This window comes from Leucoraja erinacea, chromosome 28 (assembly GCF_028641065.1).
Source record: "Leucoraja erinacea ecotype New England chromosome 28, Leri_hhj_1, whole genome shotgun sequence".
In the NCBI taxonomy this organism is placed as follows: domain Eukaryota; kingdom Metazoa; phylum Chordata; class Chondrichthyes; order Rajiformes; family Rajidae; genus Leucoraja; species Leucoraja erinaceus.
This window is the reverse complement of record NC_073404.1, coordinates 11,193,961-11,212,573: the sequence shown is the minus strand read 5'-3', so window position 1 is coordinate 11,212,573 and position 18,613 is coordinate 11,193,961. Positions and strand designations below refer to the sequence as shown.

General features: G+C 44.7%; 1 long non-coding RNA gene across 1 annotated transcript; it reads left to right on the top strand.

Moving 5' to 3' along the window:
- The first annotated feature begins 13,183 nt into the window (after positions 1–13,183).
- On the top strand, positions 13,184–16,018 carry LOC129710591 (uncharacterized). The gene is made up of 3 exons (XR_008725695.1): positions 13,184–14,454; positions 14,810–14,863; positions 15,881–16,018. It is a non-coding gene; the product is annotated as an uncharacterized LOC129710591 (long non-coding RNA).
- The last annotated feature ends 2,595 nt before the right edge of the window (positions 16,019–18,613 follow it).

Genomic DNA, 18,613 nt, shown 5'->3' with positions numbered 1-18,613 from the left:
AGCATTTTGTGTCTATCTAAGACTGCTTAAGATCATGTCATTTTTAGATGCTTGATCAGTGAACTTTGGACAGACACGATGGTGAGCCGCCAATTGTACTTCCAGGTACATGTTGATGTTACCCTTTCCCTGCATATAATAGACACAAGAGACTGCAGATGCTGGAAAATTGAGCACAGACCAAACTGCTGCAAGAGTTTAGCGGGTCAGGTGGCATCTGTAGACGGAAATTAGTAGCCGATACCCTTCCTCTGGGTTGAAAGAGTGGTGGGGGTTGACCAGGATAAAGGGGATGGGCCAGAGTTGGTGTGTTCGATAGGTGGCTCTAGGCGAGGTGTGGGGGGTGGGGTGGGATGGGGGGTGGCTTGAACCCCCTTCCTGCTTCTCCCCATATCCCTTGATTCCGTTAGTCCTAAGAGCTATATCTGCTTCTCCCCATATCCCTTGATTCCGTTAGTCCTAAGAGCTATATCTAACTCTCTCTTGAAACATCCAGTGAATTGGCCTCCACTGACTGATTTTTGATTAGTAAGTGTGTCAAGGGTTATTGGGAGAAGGCAGGAGAATGGGGTTGAGTGGGACAGATAGATCAGCTATGATTGAATGTCAGAGAAGACTCGATGGGCTGAATGGCTTAATTCTGTTCCTATGACATGTATTTATGAGAACATAGAATAGAACTGGGATCGCCAGAGAACGTACATACATACGCCACACAGAGAGCACCCGAGGTCAGGATCGAGCCCGGGTCTCTGGCGCTGTGAGGTCGCAGCTCCACCGGCTGCGCCACCGTGCAGCTGCTATGGGAGTGTGGAGGTGATTTAAATAGTTGGCCATCGTGAGCTCCAGGTGGCAATGCGCAAGTGCTCCGCAAAGCAGTTGCCCAGTCTGTCTGTGCTTGGTCTCGCCGATGGAGAGGAGGCCACGTCGAGAGCGCCGAGGGGAAAAGAGCAGGTCGGAGGAAGTGCGTGTGATTCACCTCTCTGCTCTCTGGGTCCAGAGGAAGGGCCGCTGCAGTAATTTTGGAAATGCAAATCAGATCAATGGTCCCACACTGGACGAGCTTGTAGCTCACGGGTAAATGTGTAATGGGACACCAGAGCCATCGGTATCACCAAGTTGCCGCCAAGTTGGAGAAGTGATTTTGGATCAAATACCAAATCCTGTCGTTGGTGAAATTCGTTATCTGGGTCACACCCGTGTGATGTTCAATCAGCTGTAGCATAAGGCACTATGTACAAAATAGGGTAGAATTATCAACTCGCTCAGAACAGAAAGAGCCCTCGCGACCCTATTTAATTTAGTCACGAATCTGGTGGAGCAGCTTCCTAATGAACAATTTAATGACATGACGCGGTCACATGCGCCATTCAGATGGCTCTCCGACCCAGAATATAATTAATGAACAGCGGAAATCAATGCGTCTTTGTTGCTTGTACAAGATGATGTTGCTTCGTTGAAATTAAATTCCCAACAGTGACTGTTGATAATCGCTGGTAATATTTTATAATTTTTACCCTTCGAAAACACCCAAAATAAAATAAACTAAAGTTGAGACACAAGGAATTGCAGATATTCGAATCGTTTGCAAAACACAAAATCCTGGAGCAAATCAGCGGATCTGGCAGCGTCGTTGGAGGGAGTGGACATGACGTCTCGGGTCAGGATCCTTCAGATTGATTGTATTAGGGGAGAGAAAGCTGAAAAAGGAGGTGGGGCGGGATAAAGCTTGGCAAGTGATAGGTAGATACAGGTTGGGGGGTGATTGGCAGATAGGTGGAGTAAGTGACAAGGAAGACAAAAGAGTATTAGATAAGGAATGAAGAGTGAAATGTAAAGCTCGAGGGTGGGATATACATGAGGGGGGGGGGGGGGGGGGGGGGGGGGGTGGGGGGGGGGGGTGGGGGGGGGGGGCTAAGTTATGGTCCAATAAGAAGTTTGAATAGGAAAAAGGAGGGAAATTCCAATGGGAATACTTCTGAAATAGATGCAAACCTCTGGCTTCCACGGGGAGGACGTTCCCATGGTTAGAGCAACATTTCCTGAAGAGGAACCGACACGTTTTGTGTTTAGCGGGCAGATGTCAGATTAAATCGGAGACACAAGGAGTTGCAGATGCTGGAAGCTAGAATAAAAGAAAGAGTGAAGGAGGGTCCCGACCCGAAACGTCGCCTATCCCCCCCCCCCCCCCCCCCCCCCCCCCCCATCCCCCCCCCCCCCCAGATGTTGCCTGGACCGCTTTGCCTTGAGGCTTTGTGTTGTACTTTGCCAGAATAAATCCTTGTCCTCGTGGCCCTTTCCCGGTTTCTGGAAGTTTTCGCTCTTTTGATTTTGTCAGAGTTGCGGCGGGTTCGTGGCTACTCCGCTCTGTGCTGTAAATACTGGCAGCTAATCTCGCTCCTGGCCTCGGCTTCGAATTCTTCACTTCCAATCGCTGTTGTCCAAGGCTGCCAAACCTGATCTCCTTCCAAATCAAATTCTCGTGGAGGAACCGCTGATTTTCCCCGTGTCGCCAACTCGCCCGTCACCCACCAACCAGTCATATTTCCAATCAAATTAACATTGGTTTATATCATCCAAAGGGCACTTGGCAAGACAGGGACTAACCGCACGCCCCAATCCAGCATTGCCGACTTCATTGAAGATTTAGATTTAGGCCAGGTTCGGGCATATTCTCCCAGTGTTCCCCGCACAGTTCCTCAGCATTCAGATCGAATCACCCCACGACACAAATCCAACTAGAGTAAACCCCGAGGGAACGAGCAAACCTCCTACAAGCTGCCTGCGCCTCCCAGGCTTCCAATCTTATACAATAATCGGCCCCTTCCCCGTCTCGCTTTCCCGAGACCCCACTCCAGTGCATCCCTATTTCTCCCGCTGCTCCACCCTTCTCCCCTTACACCTAAACCTCTCCCTCCAGCTTCACGTTTCACGCCTCTTCTTTCCTTACTGAAGCCCTTCTTTCTCTTTTTTTTTCATCTCTAGCCTTTGTCACTTTCTTCATCCACCTATCACTTGCCATGCAGACACAGAGAGCTGGAGTAACTCAGCGGGTCAGGCAGCATCTCTGGAGAAAAGGACTATGGCCCGCTGAGTTACTCCAGCTTTTTGTGACTGTCTTCGGTTTAAACCCGCATCTGCAGTTCCTCTCTTTCACTTGCCCGGCTTTCCGGCTTTCTCCCCCTCCCCCACTGCAATCAGTCTGACGAAGGTCCCGCCTGTCAATTCCTCCACAGATGCCGCCTGACCCGCGGAAATCCTCCAGCACTTTGTGTTTTGCTCAAAATTTCAGCATCTGAAGTTGCTGGTGTCTCCTACCCTAATCTAATACCTCGATATGTTTGTTACTTACACTACCTACCGGAGCGAAACTAATTCACTTCCTAAAGTTTCAGATAAATTAACGAGAGACAACTATCCCGGGGCCAACTTAAATTGAGTCGAACCCAACAAACTAAATCCCAGCAAAAAGATGGTGTCATGATTTCAAATGAAAACAGTCTGGAGGTGGAATTATCTCTCTGGCCAATCTCCCGAATCACTTTCGTTCCGTCCCCTGTGGCTCAGATACAGACCCTGTAAGTACAGCCCTCGGAATAGGCGAAGCGATTTATAAATTATTTTACGCGGGCACAGAATCAATCTCTTCCTTCGGTCTGGCAAATGCTTTGAGCGGTTTAGGCGTTTCAATACATTTTGTTTTTTATTCATCTGGAAGTTTTAGTTTTAGAGAAACAGCATGGAAACAAGTCCTTCGTCTCACCGACTCAATCACATGATCACACCAGTTCTCTGTTATCCCACACCGTATACATTCGGGACAATTTACAGAGGCCAATTAACCTACAAATCCGCAACAACGTCTTTGGAAACCGGTAGAAAGCTGAGTACCCGGAGGAAACCCATGCGTTCACAGAGAAAACATGCTGACTCCAAACACACAGCACATGAGGTCAGGATCGAACCCATGTCCCCGACGTGGTGAAGCAACGTTTCCAGCAGCTGAGCGAACGTGCCGCTCCTAATTTAGTGAAGTTGCTGATGTTCGGCAGTTTTTTTCTCTAGCGAGTTGTACCTGAGCGAGTTGTCCAACGTCTGTGTTTCCTGGGCTGTGTTCAATAATTTGAATGTAAATTTAAATGATCCCGAGTGGCTTCACCACCGAAAATAGACACAAAATGCTGGCGTAACTCAGCGGGTCAGGCAGCGTCGCCGGAGAAAGAGAATAGGTGGCGTTACGGAGTTCGACGGTGATTCATCCGGATACGATGCTTTCTATTGGTGCACCTGCAGAAATGGGTGAGCGTGAATGGAGGCGTGCCAAACTTGCTTAGTCTTCGGAGGAAGTGGAGACCAGGCGCAGTTTACAATGGCTAATTAACCCACAGGTCATTGGGGTGTGGGGGGAAACTGGAGCGCCGGTTGAAACTCAAGCAGTCACAAAGGGTCACATGCAAACTCCACATATGTAGCCAACATCTGAAGAGGTGCAAAGGGAATTGGGAGCGCTGGTGCAAGATAACCAAACGGTGAATTTGCAAGTCGAGTCCGTAGTAAGGAAAGCAAATGCAATGCCAGCATTTATTTCGAGAGGACTAGAATATAAGAAACTGGGATGTAATGCTGAGGCTTTATCAGGCCCTGGTCAAACGGCATTTGGAGTATTGTGAGGAGTTTTGGGCCCCATGTCAGAGGAAGGATGTGCTGACATTGAAGAAGGTCCAGAGGAAGTTTATGAGAATGATCCCAGTAATGAATCGGGTTACAATATGATGAGCGTTCGAAGGCACTGGGCCTGTACTCGCTGGAGTTTAGAAGGATGAGGGGGTACTTCATCCAAACTTACCGAATGGTGAAAGGCCTGGATAGAGTGGATGTGGAGAAGATGTTTCTATTAATGGGAGAGTCTTGGACCAGAGGCTATAACCTTAGAATAAAAGGATGAACCTTTAGAAAGTAGATGAAGTGGAATTTCTTTAGTCGGAAGGTGGTGAATCTGTGAAATTCCTTTCCTTCCTGTGGAGGCCAATGCATACTTTAAATTGGAGATGGACAGATTTTTGATTCTTGATTAGTGGTGATTAGTGGTCTTGGAGGGTAGGTGGTCTTGGAGGGTAGGTGGTCTTGGAGGGGAGGATGCTCCTCAAACTGTGGAGCATCCTCGACAATACAGCTCGCCCCCTCCAAGACTCACTGGTCAACCTTCAGCAACAGACTAGTTCCACCAAGATGCAGTGCAGAACGTCACAGGAGACCCTTCTTGCCTGTGGCTATCAAACTGTATAACTCCTCCCTGTTCTGTCGTGGGGTAGGCTGAGACTGACTCAGCTCCCCATCCCCCCTCCACCCAATCTTTGCACTTTCCACTTGTCACTTTAATTTTATGTTTCATGTATTTTGCGTTTTATGACTGTTGGCAGATCAATTTCCCTCCTGGGATAAATAAAGTATCGTATTGTATCATGTCAGAGGTTATGGGGACAAGGCAGGAGAATGGGGTTGAGAGGGAACAATAGATCAGCCATGATTGAATGACAGAGTAGACTTGGGCCGAATAACCTAATTCTGCTCCTAGAACTTGTGAAAGTTATACCCACGTGGCCAAACCCTGATGGGAAGATCATCGACCTGAAACGTTAACTCTGTTTTTCTTTGCATGGATGCTGCCTGATTTACTGAGTGTTTAGTGCATTTTCTGGTTGTATGTATGGAAATGAGCCTTCGCTGCAAGCTTCCCACTAAGAGTCTCTCTCAGCAACTTGTCCCAGTTGCTCAGAAAATTGGTTGAGTTGGGGATAGTGAGGAAGATTGGCAAAGGATAAAATAGGTATAAATCTGTTCCAAATTTGGGCATAGATATGATGTAGAGTTTAATCTGAACAGGTTTGTGGTAATACATTGTAAGAGATCATTGATGTACAGAGGGATCTTGGGGTACAAGTTATAGCCTCTTGAAAGTGGCCAGATGTGGAAAGGTGGAAAAATAAAGTGTATAACTCTGTTTACCTTCATCATTCAGGACATTGAGTATACAGTGCATCCAGAAAGTATTCAGACCCCTTCACTTTTTCCACATTTTGTTATGTTACAGCCTTACTCTAAAATGGATTAAAATCATTTGTTTTATCATCAATCTATACACAATACCCCATAATAAAAAAACAGGTGTTTAGAAATTTTTGCAAAGTAATTAAAAGTAAATAACTGAAATATCACTTTTATGTAAGTATTCCGACCCTTCACTCAGTACTTTGTTGAGGCAACTTTGGCAGCGATTATAACCGCAAGTCTTCTTTTTTAAAATCAAAAACCTCAAGTCTTCTTGGGTATGACGCTACATGCTTGACACACCTGTATTTGGGTAATTTCTCCCGTTCTTCTCTGCAGATCCTCTCAAGCTCTGTCAGGTTGGATGGGGAGCATCGATGCCCAGAAATATTCAGGTCCCTCCAGAGATATTCGATTGTGTTCAAGTCCGGGTTCTGGTTGGGCCACTAAAACACTTCACAGACTCATCACGAAGCCCCTCCTGCGTTGTCTTGCCTGTGTGCTTAGGGTTGTTGTCCTGTTGGAAGGTGAACCACTGCCCCAGTCTGAGGTCATGAATGCTCTGGAGGAGGTCATGAATGCTCATCACGGATCTCTCTGTACTTTGCTCCATTCGTCTTTCCCTCGATCCCGACTAGTCTCCCAGTTCCTGTCGCTGAAAAACATCCCCACAGCATGATGCTGCCACCACAATGCTTCACCGTAGATATGATATTGGCCAGGTGATGAGCGGTGCCTGGTTTCCTCCAGATGTGACGCCAGGCCAAAGCGTTCAATCTTGCTTTCATCAGACCAGAGAATCTTGTTTAGGTGCCTTTTGGCAAACTCCAAGTGGGCTGTCATGTGCCTTTTACTGAGGAGTGGCTTCCGTCTGGCCATTCTACCATTCTACCATAAAAGTCTGATTGGTGGAATGCTTCAGATATAGTTGTCCTTCTGAAAGTTTCTGCCATCTCCACGGAGGAACTCTGGAGCTCTGTCAGAGTCACCATCAATTCTTGATCATCTCCCTGACCAAGACCCTTCTCCCCCGATTGCTCAGTTTGGCCGGGCGGCCAGCTTAATGAAAAATCCTGGTGGTTTCAAAGTTCTTCCATTTAAGAATGACGGAGGCCACTGTGTTCTTCGGAACCTGCAATGCTGCAGAAATTGTTTTATACCCATCTCCAAATTTGTATCTTGACACAATCCTGTCTCGGAGGTCTACGGACAATTCCTTTGTCTTCATGGCTTGGTTTTTGCTCTGACATGCACTGTCAACTGCGGGACCTTATATAGACAGGTGTGTGCCTTTCCAAATCATGTCCAATCAATTTAATTTACCACCTGTGGACTCCAATCAAGTTGTAGAAACCTCTCAATGATAATCAATAGAAACAGGATGCACCAAAGCTCAATTTTGAGTGTCATAGCAAAGGGTCTGAATACTTATGTCAATGTGATATTTCAGTTATTTCTTTTTAATTACTTTGCAAAAATTTCTAAACACCTGTGTTTCGCTTTTATATCATGAGGTATTGTGTGTAGATTGATGATTAAAAAAAATGAATTTAATCCATTTTAGAATAAGGCTGTAACATAACAAAATGTGGAAAATGTGAAGGGGTCTGAATACTTTCTGGATGCACTGTAAACGTACAACCATGAACGAAGAATTCTCTAATTTTAGGTAAATTACACAAATACTTTGCTCCTTCCTCTCTCCTTCATCCATTAAAAGTTGGTTAACCAGGTCCACAGTTCGCAACGATGTATCCTTCTTGGGACCAAACCATCCCTAACGAACAATCGGTCCATCGGAACCACCCTGCCCGATGTCATCTATTGCCGGCTCAGATTTGTCATGGTTTTTTCTTGCTTTCAGTTCCTCCCCCTTATCTCATTAAGTGAGAAACCAGTGAGATTTCACATATCCCATCTATAGCCAACATACAAGTGAATGACACTAACCCACTCAGTACCCAGTTTTACTGGGAATATCGTGCTTCCTCTACAAATAGAGTTGATGGACGGACCTCCAATTTGACTGCCTCTGCTTGCTTTGGTATGCCCTGAGGATCTGAAAAAAGTTATATAATTTCTAATATTTCTGCTCTCTTCACCAAATGTAATTATACATATCTCGTCCTGATGTAACTCATTCCAATGAAATCACATGTACATGGATAACATGTGGAATCACAATCTTATACATAAATTTTACAACATGCACCCAATAATACAAATGCATTAAGGGTATGTGTTGGCTCAACGTCTGATATTATACATGTGACAACATTAGAAGAGCAGATTATGATCACTGAGCAGGAACATTTATTATACTTACGATCAATACCAAATAAGATAATTTATATCAAATTTCCCTTCAATGGGATAACACATTCTTCCTGTTTACCATTGTTTCTGTCATCATTCATTGTCATTTTGTATTGCCTCATTGAAAACATGTGAATGCCCACACTGTGTTGGTCAGATGGCAGTGCAAAGCATTGCATTATTCACTTCAACACCTTGTACTTTAGGGCTTCCAGTCAGCTGCTCTGCTGCTCATCCATTGAATAAGTCGATATTCTTGAACTTTACCAATAGCATTGATTTGCTGTTTACACATTGTCACATATATAACATAAAACGTAATGTAGAAACAATACAGCACAGAAAAAAAGGCAGTTCTGCCCACAATGTCTGTGGCAAACATGATGCCGAGAAACTAATCTAATTTCTTTGCACGAGATCCATACCCTCTATTCCCTCCATATCCATGTGACAATCCAAAAATTCCATAAACATCACTGTCGTATTGGCCTCCACCCCTGGCAATGCACTCCAGACACTCACCGCTCTCTGTATAAAAGATTTCCCTCAATTTGTCCTTTCACCTTAAATCTATGCCCACTAATCTTTAAAATTTCCACCATGGAAATAAAGTTCTAACTGTCTACCCTAATTATGCCGCTCATAATTGGATATATTCCCCTCAACCCCTCAACCTCTGGTGTTCCAAAAAAAAACCAATCCAAGTCTGTCCAACCTCTCTTTATAGATAATACCCTATAATACCCTACTTTATTAGCCAAGTATGTTTTGCAATATACGAGGAATTTCATTTGCCAAGTCAATCATACAAATAAAAAGCAACGGAACACACAAAATTTACATTTAAACATAAACATCCACCACAGTGACTCCTCCACATTCCCCACTGTGATGGAAGGCGAATAGATGTGTAAGTTAGTAAGTTTGCAGATGACACCAAGATTGCCCAGATCGCGTACTGTGAGGAAGGTTGTCAAGGTGTACAGTGGAATAATGGTCAGCTACAGAAATGGGCCGACAAATGATGGATTGAGTTTAATCCGAGCAAGAGTGAGGTGTTGCATTTTGGGAGGTCAAATTTAGTTTAGTTTAGTGTAGTTTACAAATACAGCGTGGAAACTTCGGCCCACCGAGTTTGCACTGACCAGCGATTCCCTTACATTATCACTATTCTGCACACACTGGGACAATTTACAATTATACCAAACCAATTAACATAAAACCTGTATGTCTTAGGATTGTGGGAGGAAACCGGAAATCCCGGAGAAAACCCACACGGGTCACGGGGAGAACGTACAAACCCCCGTACCTAGGTCTCTGGCAATGTTAGGCAGCAAATCTACTGCTGCGTCCCTTCTAAAGGAAAGTCATTCAATTAATGAAAAGACCGTTAACAGCATTGATATGCAGAAGGTTCTTGGGGCCCAAGTCCAGAACTCCCTGAAAGTGGCAACACACAAAGATAAAGTGGTAAATAAAACGTATGGTATCCTCGCTTTCATTGGTCAGGGAATTGAACATAAGGGGCAAGAAGTAATGAGGCAGCTTTATTGGACTTTGATTGCTGATAAAATACAGACAAACATAAACAAACAGTTTGTATATTCTCCCCATGATCTGCGTGGGTTTTCTCTGCGATCTTTGGTTTCCTCCCACACTCCAAAGATGCACCGGTTTGTAGGTTAATTAGCTTGATAAATTGGCTTGATAAAAAATGTAAAATTGTCCAAGTTGGCAATATGCAGAGTACTGCCCTGCCGACTACAAAATTCAGAGGGTTCAGAAGGTACAATTATGAGAGGACTTTAACCTGGTAGAAGTATATAAAATTGTAAGAGGCATTGATAACGAAGACAGTCAGAACCTTTTTCCCAGAAACATAGAAACATAGAAAATAGGTGCAGGAGTAGGCCATTCGGCCCTTCGAGCCTGCACCGCCATTCAATATGATTATGGCTGATCATCCAACTCAGTATGCTGTACCTGCCTTCTCTCCATACCCCCTGATCCCTTAAGCCACAAGGGCCACATCTAACTCCCTCTTAAATATAGCCAATGAACTGGCCTCAACTGCCTTCTGTGGCAAGAATTCCAGAGATTCACCACTCTCTGTGTGATAAATGTTTTCCTCATCTCGGTCCTAAAAGATTTCCCCCTTATCCTTAAACTGTGACCCCTTGTTCTGGACTTCTCCAACATCGGGAATAATCTTCCTGCATCTAGCCTGTCCAACCCCTTAAGCATTTTGTAAGTTTCTATAAGATCCCCCCTCAATCTTCTAAATTCTAGCAAGTACAAACTGAGTCTATCCAGTCTTTCTTCATATGAAAGTCTTGACATCCCAGGAATCAGTCTGGTGAACCTTCTCTGCACTCCCTCTATGGCAAGAATGTCCTTCCTCAGATTTGGAGACCAAAACTGTATGCAATACTCCAGGTGTGGTCTCACCAAGACCCTGTACAACTGCAGTAGAACTTCCCTGCTCCTATACTCAAATCCTTTTGCTATGAATGTTAACATACCATTCATTTTCTTCACTGCCTGCTGCACCTGCATGCCTACTTTTAATGACTGGTGTACCATGACACCCAGGTCTCGTTGCATCTCCCCTTTTCCTAATCGGGCACCATTCAGATAATAAGAATGGAACTATCAGATATTAGAGTGCATGGCTTTAAGGTGAAAAATGCAAAGTTTATAGAGATGTGAGGACCATTGTTTTCAAAGTGTGGTGAGTACCTGAATGTGCTGCTGCGGTGGTTGCGGAGGCATATACAAAAATAGTATTTGAGGGACTTTTGTGTAGGTACATGGATATGCAGAGAATGGAGGGATGTGGATTAGGTACAGACCAATAAGAGTTGGGCTTCATGTCACATTCGGCACAGACTTCGTCGGGCGAGGGCCTGTTCCTGCGTGTACTGAACTCCTGAACTCACTCCCAGCAGCACGGCGAGACTGGAGCGCCATCACAAGCGGGACTGGAGCAGTTGAGGAAGGTTGTTCACCGTCGCCTTCTTAAATGCAATTAGGAAGGACAATAAATGCTGGCCTGTTCACTACAGCCGCATCCCAATTCACTTGGGATCCCTGAGCAGGTCAGGCCAGGCGCTGGGCCTTGGGCTATGCGATTTTACAATCTCTTTCTGAAAACATTCACATTTTATAAGGTTACGAAAACTCCAGGATTGAACATAGTCAAACAACGTCATTAAATGGAGATTTACTGTGTGTTTGATGGTTAATCTCCGCCACCAGAATGTCAGAAATCTGATAGGGGGAAGTGGAGAGGTGCCGCAGACCCACAGACCCAACCCTGGGACCAGTGAACGGGGAAGGGGAGAGAGGAAGGTAGAGGGTAGGGGGAAGGATAAAGATAGGGCGGGTGGATCTCCTACAACTGATGGGACGATCCTGTTCGGAAAACAATTCTGTTTGGAAAACAATAAATAATTCGGCCTTGTTTCTAGTTTGATGAACTCGAGTTTAGCTGAACATCTTTCAATGTTCAAATTGGCGGTGGCCTCTCTCTCTCCTGCAGCACTGAATGGCAGAGAAACGCCATTCATTCTGGGATCTGGGGCTTGAGGAGTGAAGAGATTTGATCATCTGGGGGGCGGCTGGTAGAGCCGGTGCCTCCCGGCGCCGGAGACCCGGGTTCGATCCTTACCTGACGCGCATCTCCGGCTGCTGTCTGTGTGGAGTTTGCACCTTCTCGTCGTGACAGCCTGGGTTTCCTCCGAATGCTGCGCTTTCCGCCAACATCTCTAAGACGCGCGGGTTTGTAGGTTAATTGCCTCCTGTGCGTCGGGAGATGTTTTCTATCGTGTTGGGAGTGGATGCGATAGTGGGATAACATAGAATTAGTGTGAACTAGGGATCGATGGCCGACGTGGACTCGGAGGGCCGAATGGCCTTTTTCCCTGCTGTATCTCGAAACTAGACTAAATCTGCGAACACGACCTTATAGATTTGAGCAAAATACCTCTCTCCGAACTTATCACTTCTTGAGCTTCTCCCCTTTCTGCCACACGCGTCGACTTTAAGGATCTTCGCCAACCCGAGGCAGAGCCGATGTTTATATGGTCCAGGCCCCGGTGCAGTCCCCCCTTGCCGCTGCCCGGAAACCAGGGAACTCGGTTGTTGCACGAAACTCGTAATAGGTCAGTTAACGAGAATTGCGACATTGACGGGTACCCAACCCCACACAACCCCCCCCCCCCCCCCCCCCCCCCCCGCACCCCCCACCCACCCCAAATTCTAGTCCACTCGCTGCCACTTCGATTCCTCTCTCCTTCAGAGACAGGGGATTAATTGGACAAGTTACAGTATATCAATGTGCTTCTTCGGGTTGATAGAGACACAGGGAACTAGAAATGCGAGACTGGTGAGCAAAACACAAAAGTGCTGGGTGGAGGAACTTATAAGAAGGGTACCATCGACCCGAAGGCTTAACTCTTGTTTCTCTTTCTATGCATGCTGCCTGACCTACTGAGTGTTCAGTGCATGTTCTGGTGTTATGCTTGGGATTGGAACCTGAGGTCCAAGCTTCCAACAAGGTGTCTCTCTCAGCAACTTGTCTCATCTCCTCACAACATTGGTTGAGTTGAGGATAGCGAGGAAGGTTGGCAAACAGTTAACAATAGTTGTTATAAACCTGTTGGATATTTGGGCAGAGAAATGATGGATGGAGTTTAATCTGAGCAAGTTTGTGGTAATACATTTTAAGAGACCATTGATGTGCAGAGGGGTCTTGGATGCAACTTATAGCCTCTTGAAAGTGGCCACACGAGGCAAGATGGTGGGGAAATGTGTACAATTGGCTTACCTTCATCAGTCATTGAGTACCCAGTGATATGAACGATGAATTCTCTAATTATAGGTAAATTATACGAATACTTCCCATTGAAACTGTTCTTTGTGTCTAGCCCAATATACCTGAGATCAGGCGAACCCCCAACCATGTAACTTGATTTCTGCGAATTTCAAACTATCATTTTTTTGTTAAGGAATAAGCAACCCAACGAATCACAGTAAACTGAACCTCTTTTAAGCACTGTGGCCTTCTGCTGGACATGGTGTTGGTTTGGAAGATAGACACGACATGTTGGAGTAACTCTGCGGGACAGGCGACATCTCTGGATTGAAGGAATGGGTGACGTTTCGGGTCGAGACCCCTTATTGGAATATCAGTTATAATGGCGCACCCTCACTGATGGTGATAGGAATGTTCGACATAAGAAACTGCAGATGCTAGAATCTTGAACAAAACACAAAGTGCTGGAGGAACTCAGCGTGTCAGGCAGTAACTGTGGAGGGAGTGGACAGACGTCGTTTCGGGACGAGACGCTACCTATCTTCAAACTCTCGCCAGGCTCGTTGGCAATAGTGAAAAGATATCCTCGGGTCAGCTTATTATGGCTGCTGGCCTGACGAGACGCGCCGGGAGTCATTAGGTGCGGGACATAGGTTGGTGTTGATCTCAGAGGACTGGTGACACTTAAATTGCCTGAGCGCCGGGCGACGGGGCTGATTGGTACCCGCGGTTACAGGAGCGGAGGGAACAGCACAGTGTCAGTCGCTGCTAGTCGCTCGCTCTATGATCAAAGCGGCTGACCAGGCGGCTGATTGGACCTGGAGCCGCTTCTGGGCCAACGACAATGAGCTAATGTGCCGGGGCCGAGTCTAGGCGTCCCCCGCTGTCAGTGGCCGCGCTCATAGCTCCATCGCGCTGGACACGACAGGGTTCTCCCCACTCGGCCCAATGAGCAGCCGCGACACAAGAGCCCAGAGGCCATGCAGCAAAGTCTTGATTGAAAATAAATCCACCTGTTCCACCATTCAACTGATTTACAGGCCGGGTCAGAGTTGCCTGATCAAAGGCAGCGGGAGACTGTTAATAAATTTTCTCTGTCCGTGGCAGTTGAGCGAATGTCTGTACCGTACTGATGCGGTGAGTCTAACCCCCTGCACTCCATATACATCAGAGTCTCTGAAAATCGCCGCACCCTCCTCGGCATCAGTTTGGATCAGTTGAACTTTTAAACTAACGTCTCAATTTCTCTCCAGTGACATTTCTTTATCATATAGGTGTGTATATTTACACATTCACGTATCAATATGTTAATTCTGTTAAATCATTTAATCTTTAATGCAAATGCCAATCTATTAATTAATATATGTATATATTGGTAGAAAATGTAGGAAACATTAATCGGTTTCCAGCTCTTTTTTATTTCAGATGTAAGTATTCATAATGCTTATTAACATAAAGATGTTTTAGCATATACATATATGTATAAATACATTTTACATAAAATAATATTTATTAATCGTCATGTACCAATTAATTGATATTAATCAATATATGTATATAATAATCTCCATTAATCAATATAGAAAAAAAAATCTGTCACAATTATGTAACAATCTATTTGTATCATAGATACCACGGCGTTTTTCGCGTACGTCTGCCTGCTTTGAATTCCGATGATAAAAGGTACAGTCGATTGCTAAATCTTGGTATTTTCTTGCGGACATTCCCTGACAGATTATATTTTCGAATGACTCACATTATCTTATCTCGATGTTTTTCACGCACTCATTCACTCGTTATCTGCGCGTAACTTTTCCCCCTCCCGCCACTGCCCCGGCAAACAACCAGGAGACGTTGTTTAGTTAATCAATCAATTGTTCTATGCTCGTAGCGACCATCTCGTCTCGAACCTTGCTGCAAGCTTCTTCCTTCTAAGACCATTATCATCATTCCTGGGCGCCCGTTATATTAAAGTAGAGATCACTGCTGCCAAGTGACTGTCGCTATCAAAGGTGCCATGGTGTTCGAACACACTTAAAGGGATGATTTAAAATTAACTTTTGACTTAAAAAAGCATCTTTTATTTTCCAACTCCAAATGGCAGCCGTAGAGTTCTCCAGCATTGAAGAGACCACAGTTGTAATATTATCCATGCAAAACATGCTTTCTCTTTCCTAAACAATTTCAACTGCTTGGAAAATATTAATGGACCTTATCAACATTGGCGCCACGGTAACCTTTGATAGAAACCTATCTCAGAGACCACGTAAAATTAGCTATAACATTTTAAATTTGCCATAAATCAGAAATGTCAGCGGAGAACACTGGCGTTAAAGAAACGACCGTCCGTTTTGGACAGTGGCGATAATCATTAGACTAATCTCAGCGAAATGTATAACATTTACTGATAATCTTTTTGTTGACTACTAGAATTTAAAAAATGTATAATTAGAATATAATAAATTAGAAACATAAGTTAATACTTTATGCCTCAGCGAATCCTATAAGTAATTTCGCTTGTGAATACCATTGAGTGGACTTGTAAAAATGTCTGATTTTTCCCGTCAACTATTCGGGATGAGTAGAGCCATTGGCCGGAATGAGTTTACTGTTCCTAGTAGGTGAGACTATCAACGCGTCTTTTGTATGAAGTTATCTCATCCTTGTAATTTTGGCAATGCGTGTCCCTCAATTATTCAGGGAACTGGCTGATCAGGTTGCAACGGGGAGGAACCGGCGAGGATGTGCCTCTCCCGTACCCAGGCATCCATTAGTGTCGCCCCTGGCGTCTCATGCCAGTTCTCGCCTGTTAACCCCTCACTGGCACGGTTATGAATCAAACGTTTGCAAATTTAAAGACTGAACGGAGATATCCCGAAGCCAAAATAATTGTCTTTATTTGCATGGATGCTATCAACACGGCAATAAAATAAACAAGCGTTATATTTGGTGGTCATTATTAAACTTATTATGTTTGTAAAGTTACCGCGTGCTTTTGTATACATCGGCCGCGCTGCTCGCTCTCCACCAATGCGGCAATGGTCCAGTTTTTCTGTGATCCAGAATATTTCGCGAAATTGTTGATGTCAGCGCCCCCAACCGATACCTGGCGAGGAGAGGGACGGGGCGGAGAGAAGGAGAGAAATTGAGAGAGAGAGGGAGAGAGAGAGAGAGAGAGAGGAGAGTTGTGAAACTCCGCGGCTCCAACTGAGACCCGCAGAGAACCAACAAATTAGGGCCATCTCGCTATCATCGAAGTTTTGCAAACGGCCTACGGATCCGCGGTCAATTGTAACGAAGGCATTATGTCCCCACCCGCGGTTTAGCGAGATGGGATGAGAGATTGGGTTTGGGAGATGGGAACACAACAGCCTTTTGTTCATACTCAAAAAACATACAAGTTCTAAGACAGGAAGGTTTCAATTTTGTCCGATCAAAGGCGTTGGTTTTGGATAAAACAAGTGTTATTATTTTACCTGTGTGCATTCCCGTTTAATTTCCAGTTCGAGTTTTAGCAGATTGGAAGGATCACTGTTATCTCAGCCTGATGTAAGGATCTGGTCCAAATCTTGCTCGTTTCAGTCTCATATGCGATGTCGGATACTTGTCATTGAATCCTCTTTTTATTGTTTGATAACTATTAAAATAGATTTTTAACATTGATAAATAAACGCAGAAGGACCATTAACGCGGGCAAATTTGAACTGGGGTTTATTTTTTAGATATTGTTCCTGATTGACATTTAAGCCAAATATGGTTTTTTTCTTCCCCCTTGTTTAACTGGTGCAGATGAAGGTCGCACTCGTTCACCAAGAGGCCAGTCTTTAGAAATGAAAATATATCGAAGAAATGCGCAGCATAGAGTCCAAATTATTAACAGGTTTAAGTTATCGCAGTTGATCAGTATTTTCAGAATTGCTTTATTAAACATGAAGATAATCGGACAGATTGTTCTTTTTTTTAAATTTTCGAATGGTACAAATGCACGGGAATTTTGCCTGGAGTGAGATACTTGAGAAAATCAATGGGGGTAAAGAACCTCTCGCTGGTATTAATAGCGCCCCTCACCCTGAACCCGAACGGAACTAAATCCTTCACCCAGCACCTGCGAAGACAAGATATGGTAGTTTTCGAAAAATATGAGTAAATGGTGCTTGAAGGTGTAACACTACTGTTCTCCGGTAATAATACAGAAGGGCAAATATTTATATTTATCTTCCCGGTGTATCTAATGGTTTGGACCCCGATAGCTGTCTAATAACAAAAAGTGATTGAAGTGATGCCGTGGAATGTTATTGCGCGGTGCCGAGTTCCTCTGAGCGGATGCGGTAAGATTTGACATTCCTACATTATTTAATATTTTATCACTATTAATATTGGTAATATTGCCATTGGCCTTTGGGCAAATGTGGCCAGAGGAAATTAATGAAACTCTCGAAGCGTCTGGTCTGATGTTATCTGTGAATAGCCATTTAATTGGGCGAGGGATTTATCGGGACTCTGCCAATGGCCCCTCAGCTAAGAGGCGATGTCGCAATAGCGCGCGGAGTTTACAGCAAGTCCCGCCGGCCCAAGGCACAACAAGCAAACCCACCGCCTAAAGAATCGAGGGTACACCGCGTACACAAAAGGTGGCCCATCACCAGATAATGACGGTGTATTCCAACTAGACATATCTGAATTACAGGAGACAACAGGGACGGCAGATGCTGGAATCTTGAGAAAAACACAAAGTGCTGGAGGAACTCAGCGGGCAAGGCAATGTCTATGGAGGGAGATGACCAGACGGGGTCCTTCTTTAGACGGGTTGGAGTGAGGGAAGGGGGGCAGATGAAGATGGAAAGGTGGGTGAGACCAAAGCCCGACAATTGCAGACGCTGGAAATCTGAAATATAAACGGAAATTGCTGTAAACACAGTCGATCCGGCATCTGGGGAGAAAGACACATTGAGTTGACGTTTCAAGTCGAAGCTCTTTCATCAGCCCGGTGCCGACGAACTGACATCGCCGTTATTGTCTCAGATTTTCTGTTTTTCTTCCTGAAGGATCAGGCACATGTTGACAGTCTAGTCAATGAGAATATTAACATATCCTTGTCAAATCCACCTTCAAACTAACATGGAAAGTACATGTACTTGAAGATGGAACTAAGTAGGACCAATGTACATCCGATCGGTACATTCTTTGTGTATGGCGATTGTATTTGCCATCAATAGGTACAATTACAGATTTCAACTCCACGAAAACGAGACCATGCCTTAATTAAATGGAAATGATTCAGACGGATATTTGGCCCTAATTTCACACGATTATTACGGCATGTCTACTGGGCCGGCGGGGCTGCTGAAATACTTAGTAATTACTTGAGTAAATATGTTTAAACCGAGTAAGAGTAGGAGTCTGTAATAAAATATTAAATTAAGGAACTCAAGA